The 8,108-nt window shown below is 37.8% G+C and overlaps 1 pseudogene; it reads left to right on the plus strand.

The window, feature by feature from the left end:
• Positions 1-390: 390 nt before the first annotated feature.
• LOC132373095 (NADH-ubiquinone oxidoreductase chain 5-like) lies at positions 391-7,699 on the plus strand (annotated as a pseudogene).
• The last annotated feature ends 409 nt before the right edge of the window (positions 7,700-8,108 follow it).

Here is an 8,108-nt window from a genome sequence, read left to right on the forward strand (position 1 = left end):
AATTCTTAGAAAAACACAACCTTCTGAGACTGAACCAGGAAGAAATAGAAAATATAAACAGACCAATCACAAGCACTGAAATTGAGACTGTGATTAAAAATCACATTCCAACAAACAATAGTCCAGGACCAGATGGCTTCACAGGCGAATTGTATCACACATTTAGAGAAGAGCTAACACCTATCCTTCTCAAGCTCTTCCAAAATATTGCAGAGGGAAGAACACTCCCAAACTCATTCTACGAGGCCACCATCACCCTGATACCAAAACCAGACATAGGTGTCACAAGAAAAGAAAGCTACAGGCCAATATCACTGATGAACATAGATGCAAAAATCCTCAACAAAATACTAGCAAACAGAATCCAACAGCATGTTAAAAGTATCATACACCATGATCAAGTTGGGTTTATTCCAGGGATGCAAAGATTCTTCAATATATGCAAATTAATCAATGTGATACATCATATTAACAACTTGAAGGATAAAAACCATATGATAATCTCAATAGATGAGAAAAAGCTTTTGACAAAATTCAACACACATTTATGATAAAAACTCTCCAGAAAGTAGGCATAGAAGGAACATACATCAACATATTAAAAGCCATATATGACAAACCCACAGCCAACATCACTCTCAATGTTGAAAAACTTAAACCATTTCCTCTAAGATCAGGAACAAGACAAGGTTGCCCACTCTCACCGCTATTATTCAACATAGTTTTGGAGGTTTTAGCCACAGCAATCAGGGAAGTAAAAGAAATAAAAGGAATACAAATCAGAAAAGAAGAAGTAAAACTGTCATTGTTTGCAGATGACTTGATACCACACATAGAGAATCCTAAAGATGCTACCAGAAAACTACTAGAGCTAATCAATGAAGTTGGTAAAGTAGCAGGATACAAAATTAATGCACAGAAATCTCTTGCATTCCTATACACTAATGGTGAAAAATCTGAAAGAGAAATTAAGGAAACACTCCCATTTACCACTGAAACTAAAAGAATAAAATACTTAGGAATAATCCTACCTAAGGAGACAAAAGACCTGTATGCAGAAAACTGTAACACACTGATGAAAGAAATTAAAGATGACACAAATAGATGGACTGATATACCATGTTCTTGGATTGGAAGAATCAACATTGTGAAAATGACTATACTACCCAAAGCAATCGATAGAGTCAATGTAATCCCTATCAAACTACTAATGGCATTTTTCACAGAACTAGAAGGAAAATTTTCAAAATTTGTATGGAAACACAAAAGATCCTGAATAGCCAAAGCAATCTTGAGAAAGAAAAACGGAGCTGGAGGAATCAGGCTCCCAGACTTCAAACTATACTACAAAGCTACAGTAATCAAGACAGTATGGTACTGGCATAAAAACAGAAATATAGATCAATGGAAGAGGATAGAAAGCCCAGAGATAAACCCACACACATATGGTCACCTTATCTTTGACAAAGGGGGCAAGAGTATACAATTGAGAAAAGACAGCCTCTTCAAAAAGTGGTGCTGGGAAAACTGGACAGCTACATATGAAAGAATGAAATTAGAACACTCCCTAACACTGTGTACAAAAATAAACCCAAAATGGGTTAAGGACCTAAATGTAAACCCAGACACTATAAAACTCTTAGAGGAAAACATAGGCAGAACACTCTATGACATAAATCACAGCAAGATCCTTTTTGACCCAGCTCCTAGAGAAATGGAATTAAAAACAAAAATAAACAAATGGGACCTAATGAAACTTAAAAGCTTTTGCACAGCAAAGGAAACCATAAGATGAAATGGCAACTCTCCAAATGGGAGAGAATATTTGCAAAAAAGCAACTGACAAAGGATTAAACTCCAAAATATACAAGCAGCTCATGCAGCTCAATATCAAAAAAAACACACAACCCAATCCCAAAATTGGCAGAAGACCTAAATAGACATTTCTCCAAAGAAGATATACAGATTGCCAACAAACACATGAATGGATGCTCAACCTCACTAATCATTAGAGAAAAGAAAATCAAAAGTACAATGAGGTATCACCTCACACCAGTCAGAATGACCATCATCAAAAAATCTACAACAATAAATGCTGGAGAGGGTGTGGCAAAAGGGAACCCCCTTGCACTTTTGGTGGGAATGTAAATTGATACAGCCACTATGGAGAACAGTATGGAGGTTCCTTAAAAAACTACAAATAGAACTACCATACGACCCAGCATCCCACTACTGGGCATATACCCTGAGAAAACCATAATTCAAAAAGAGACATGGGGCTTCCCTGGTGGCGCAGTGGTTGAGAGTCTGCCTGCCAATGCAGGGGACACGGGTTCGAGCCCTGGTCTGGGAAGATCCCACATGCCGCGGAGCAACTAGGCCCGTGAGCCACAACTATTGAGCCTGCGCGTCTGGAGCGTGTGCTCCGCAACAAGACAGGCCGCGACAGTGAGAGGCCCGCGCACCGCGATGAAGAGTGGCTCCCACTCGCTGCAACTAGAGAAAGCCCTCGCACAGAAATGAAGACCCAACACAGCCAAAAATAAATAAAATTTAAAAAAAAAAAAATTAAAAAAAAAAAAAAAAAAAAGAGACATGTACCACAATATTCATTGCAACACTATTTAAAATAGCCAGGACATGGAAGCAACTGAAGTGTCCATCGACAGATGAATGGGGAAAGAATATGTGGTACATATATACAATGGAATATTACTCCGCCATAAAAAGGAACGAAACTGAGTTATTTATAGTGAGGTGGATGGACCTAGAGACTGTCATACAGAGTGAAGTAAGTCAGAAAGAGAAAAACAGAAAGTAGGCATAGAGGGAACTTTCCTCAACATAATAAAGGCCATATATGACAAACCTACAGCCAACATCATCCTCAATGGTGAAAAACTGAAACCATTTCCACTAAGATCAGGAACAAGACAAGGTTGCCCACTCTCACCACTATTATTCAATATAGTTTTAGAAGTTTTAGCCACAGCAATCAGAGAAGAAAAAGAAATCCAAATCGGAAAAGAAGAAGTAAAGCTGTCACTGTTTGCAGATGACATGATACTATACATAGAGAATCCTAAAGATGCTACCAGAAAACTACTAAAGCTAATCAATGAATTTGGTAAAGTAGCAGGATACAAAAGTAATGCACAGAAATCTCTTGCATTCCTATACACTAATGATGAAAAATCTGAAAGAGAAATTAAGGAAACACTCCCATTTACCATTGCAACAAAAAGAATAAAATATCTAGGAATAAACCTACCTAAGGAGACAAAAGACCTGTATGCAGAAAATTATAAGACGCTGATGAAAGAAATTAAAGATGATACAAATAGATGGAGAGATATACCATGTTCCTGGATTGGAAGAATCAACATTGTGAAAATGACTCTACTACCCAAAGCAATCTACAGATTCAATGCAATCCCTATCAAACTACCACTGGCGTTTTTCACAGAACTGGAACAAAAAATTTCACAATTTGTATGGAAACACAAAAGACCCCGAATAGCCAAAGCAATCTTGAGAATGAAAAATGGAGCCGGAGGAATCAGGCTCCCTGACTTCAGACTATACTACAAAGCTACAGTAATCAAAACAGTATGGTACTGGCACAAAAACAGAAATATAGATCAATGGAACAGGATAGAAAGCCCAGAGATAAACCCACACACATATGGTCACCTTATCCCTTGTCTTTTGATGATGGTCATTCTAACAGCCATGAGGTGACATCTCATACTGATTTCTTTTTCTTTTTTCTTTTTTTTAAACCAGCTCCCCTCAAGACAGTTTTTTTTTTTTTTTTTTTTTGGCTGCCTTGGGTCTTTGTTGCTGTGCACGGGCTTTCTCTAGCTGTGGTGAATGGGGGCTTCTCTTCGTTGTGGAGTGCAGGCTTCTCATTGCAGTGACTCCTCTTGTTGTGGAGCATGGCCTCTAGGTGCGTGGGCTTTAGTAGTTGCAGCACATGGACTCAGTAGTTGTGGCACGTTAACCTTAGAGTGCACGGGCTTCAGTAGTTGCGGCACATGGGTTCAGTAGTTGAGGCGTGCAGGCTCTAGGGTGCATGGGTTTCAGTAGTTATAGCATGCAGGCTCAGTAGTTGTGGCTCTTGGGCTTTAGAGCGCAGGCTCCGTAGTTGTGGCGTACGGGGTTAGTTACTTTGCAGCATGTGGGATCTTCCCAGACCAGGGCTCGAACCCATGTCCCCTGCACTGGCAGACGGATTCTTAACCACTGTGCCAATAGGGAAGTCCCCTGATTTCTTTTTCTTCCAGTTTTATTGAAGTATAATTGACATACAGCACTGTATAAGTTTAAGGAATACAGAATAATAATTTGATTTACATATATCATGAAGTGATTATCATAATAAGTTTACTGAACATCCATCATCTCATATAGGTAGAAAATTAAAGAAATAATAGAAAAAAATTTTTTTATTCTTGTGATGAGAACTGAGGATTTATTCTCTTAACAACTTTCTTATTTGACATACAGAAATGTTAATTACATTTATCATGTTATAAATGATATCCCTAGTACTTATTTATCTTGTATCTGGAAGTTTGTACCTTTTGACCACCTTCCTCCAATTCCCCCTCCTCCCACCCCCCCACCTCTGGTAACTACAAATCTGATCTCTTTTTCTATGTTTGTCTGTTTGTTTTTGAATTATAATTGACCTACAACATTATGTTAGTTCCTGATACACAACATAGTGAGTCAGTATTTCTATACATTTCAAAGTGATCACCAGAATAAGTCTGGTTACAATGTCACCAAAGATATTATATAGTTATTGCCTATATTCCCCACACTGTACATTTCATACCCATGACTCATTTCCTGTGCAGCTGGAAGTTTGTACCTCTTCATCTCACTCACTTATTTCTTTCATTCTCCCTACCCTCATTCCCTCTGGCAAACACCCGTTTGTTCTCTGTTATCTATGACTCTATTTCTGTTTTGTTATGTTTGTTGTCTTATTTTTTTATTGAGATATAGTTGACTTATAAGTTTCAGGGATACAACATAGTGATTCACAATTTTGAAAGATTATACTCTATTTATAGTTATCATAAAATATTGGCTATAAACCCTGTGCTGTACAATATATCCTTGTAGTTTATTTATTTTATACATAATAGTTTGTACCTCTTAATCCCCTACCTCCATTTTGCCCCTCCCCCCTACCCTTCCCCACTGGTAACCACAAAATTTTTCTCTATATCTGTGCATCTGTTTCTTTGTTGTTATATTCACTAGTTAGTTTTATTTTTTAGATTCCAAATATAAATGATAACATACAGTATTTTTCTTTCTCTGTCTGACTTATTTCAGTGAAATAATACCCTCCAAGCCCAACCATGTTGCTGCAAATGACAAAATTTCATTCTTTTTAGTGGCTGAGTAGTATTCCATTCTACGTATATATCACATCTTCTTTATCCATTCATCTGTTGATGAACACTTAGATTGCTTCCATATCTTGGGAACTGTAAATAATGCTGCTATGAACATTGGGGTGCAAGTATCCTTTCGAATTAGTGTTTTCTTTTTTTTTCAGACATATACTCAGTATATACGGTAGTTCTAGTTTTAGTTTATTCAGGAACTGCCATACTGTTTTCCACAGTGGCTGCACCAATTTACATTCCCACCAACAGTGTACGCTGTTCCCTTTTCTCCACATCCTTGCCAACATCTGTTATTTGTGTTCTTTTTGATGGTAGCCATTCTAACAGGTGTGAATAATATCTCGTTGTGGTTTTAATTTGCATTTCTCTGATGATTACCAATGTTGAGCATCTTTTCATGTGTTTATTGGCCATCTGTATGTTTTCTTTGGAAAAATGTCTATTCATGTCCTTTTCCCATTTTTAATCAGTTTGTTTTTTTGATGTTGAGTACTAATTATCCTGATTATAATAACTAACACAAATTTCTACAAAAGTGATAAATACCCATCATATGTAAAAAATACTGTTTCATGTACTTTTATTACCAGCCTAATCCCAATGATAATATTCCTTCACACAGGCCGAGAAATAATCATTTCAAACTGTCATTGGATCACCATCCAAACCCTTAAATTAACGCTTAGCTTCAAAATAGATTACTTCTCAATAATATTTGTACCAGTAGCATTGTTTATTACATGAGCTATCATAGAATTCTCAATATGATACATACATTTAGATCCTTACTTTAATCAATTCTTCAAATACCTACTCCTCTTCCTCATTACCATACTAATCTTTGTTACTGCCAACAATCTCTTCCAGCTTTTCACTGGGTGAGAGGGAGTTGGAATCATATCTTTCCTACTCATCGGGTGATGATATGGATGAACAGACGCAAGCACAGCTGCCCTCCAAGCAATCTTATATAACTGCATCGGGGTTATCGGATTCATTATATCAATAGCATGATTTCCATCCAACTCAAACGCATGAGACCTACAACAAAGTTTTATACTCAACCTACTCTTTAAACCTCCCCCTTACAGGACTTGTATTAGCCGCAGACAGAAAATCAGCTCAATTTGGACTTCACCCCTGACTCCCCCCAGCAATAGAAGGTCCCACGACTGTATCAGCCCTACTCCACTCAAGCACAATAGTCGTAGCAGGGGTCTTCCTACTTATCTGATTTTACCCCCTAACAGAAAACAATAAACTTATTCAAACAATAACGTTATGCCTAGGAACCCTTACCACTCTATTCACAGCTATATGCGCTCTCACCCAAAATGATATTAAAAAAATTATTGCTTTCTCTACCTCAGGCCAATTAGGCCTAATGATGGTAACAATCAGCATCAACCAGCCCTAGCTAACCTTCTTGCATATTTGCACACATGCTTTCTTTAAAGCCACACTATTTATGTGCTCTGGATCTATTATCCACAGCTTAAACAACGAACAAGATATTCGAAAAATAGGAGGCCTATTCAAGACCTTACTTACCTTTTACTGCAACAGCCCTTATCATTGGGTGCCTAGCACTGACAGGAATGCCTTTCCTCACAGGTTTTTATTCTAAAGACCTGATCATCGAAACCGCCAACACGTCTTATACCAACGCCTGAGCCCTATTAATAACTCTGCCACCTCCCTCACAGCCATCTTATAGCACTCACATTATCTTCTTCGCACTACTGGGACAACCCCGCTTCTCCTCCTCAGCTCCTATCAATGAAAACAACCCCCTCCTAATTAACTCTATCAAACGCCTACTAATCGGAATTATCTTTGCTGGATTCATCATCTCCAACAACATTCCCCCAACAACCATCCCCCTAATAACCATACCTCTGCACTTAAAACTAACTGCTCTTATAGTAACAACTCTGGGCTTCGTGCTAGCGCTCGAAGTTAACCTCAACACACAAAACTTAAAATATACCTACCCCTCAAACTCCTTTAAATTCTCTACTCTCCTAGGATATTTCCCCACCATTATATACCACCTACCCCCTTATCTAAACTTATTAATGAGCCAAAAATTAGCATCCTCTCTTCTAGATTTAATCGGATTAGAAACTATCTTACCAAAACCCACATCCCTCATTCAACTAAAATCCTCCATACTAATCTCAAACCAAAAAGGCCTTATTAAACTATACTTCCTATCATTTCTCATCACCCTCACCCTTAGCATACTCTTATTTAATTACCCCAAGTAATCTCCATAATAACCACAACACCAATAAACAATGACCAACCAGTAACAATCACTAACCAAGTACCATAACTATATAAGGTCGCTATCCCTATAGCCTTCTCACTTAAAAAACCAGAATCACCGGTATCATAAATAACTCAGTCCCCCAACCCATTGAATTTAAACACAATTTCCACCTCCTCATCCTTCAAAATATAAAATACCATTAAAAACTCTACTATTAACCCCAAAAGAACTGCCCCCAAGACAACCTTATTAGAAACTCAAACCTCAGGATACTGCTCAGTGGCTATAGCTGTTGTATAACCAAACACAACTAACATTCCCCCTAAATAAATCAAAAACACTATCAGACCTAAAAGTGAGCCACCAAAATTCAACACAATTCCACACCCAACACCACCACTCAC

The sequence above is a fragment of the Balaenoptera ricei genome, chromosome 10 (genome assembly GCF_028023285.1).
Source record: "Balaenoptera ricei isolate mBalRic1 chromosome 10, mBalRic1.hap2, whole genome shotgun sequence".
NCBI lineage: Eukaryota > Metazoa > Chordata > Mammalia > Artiodactyla > Balaenopteridae > Balaenoptera > Balaenoptera ricei.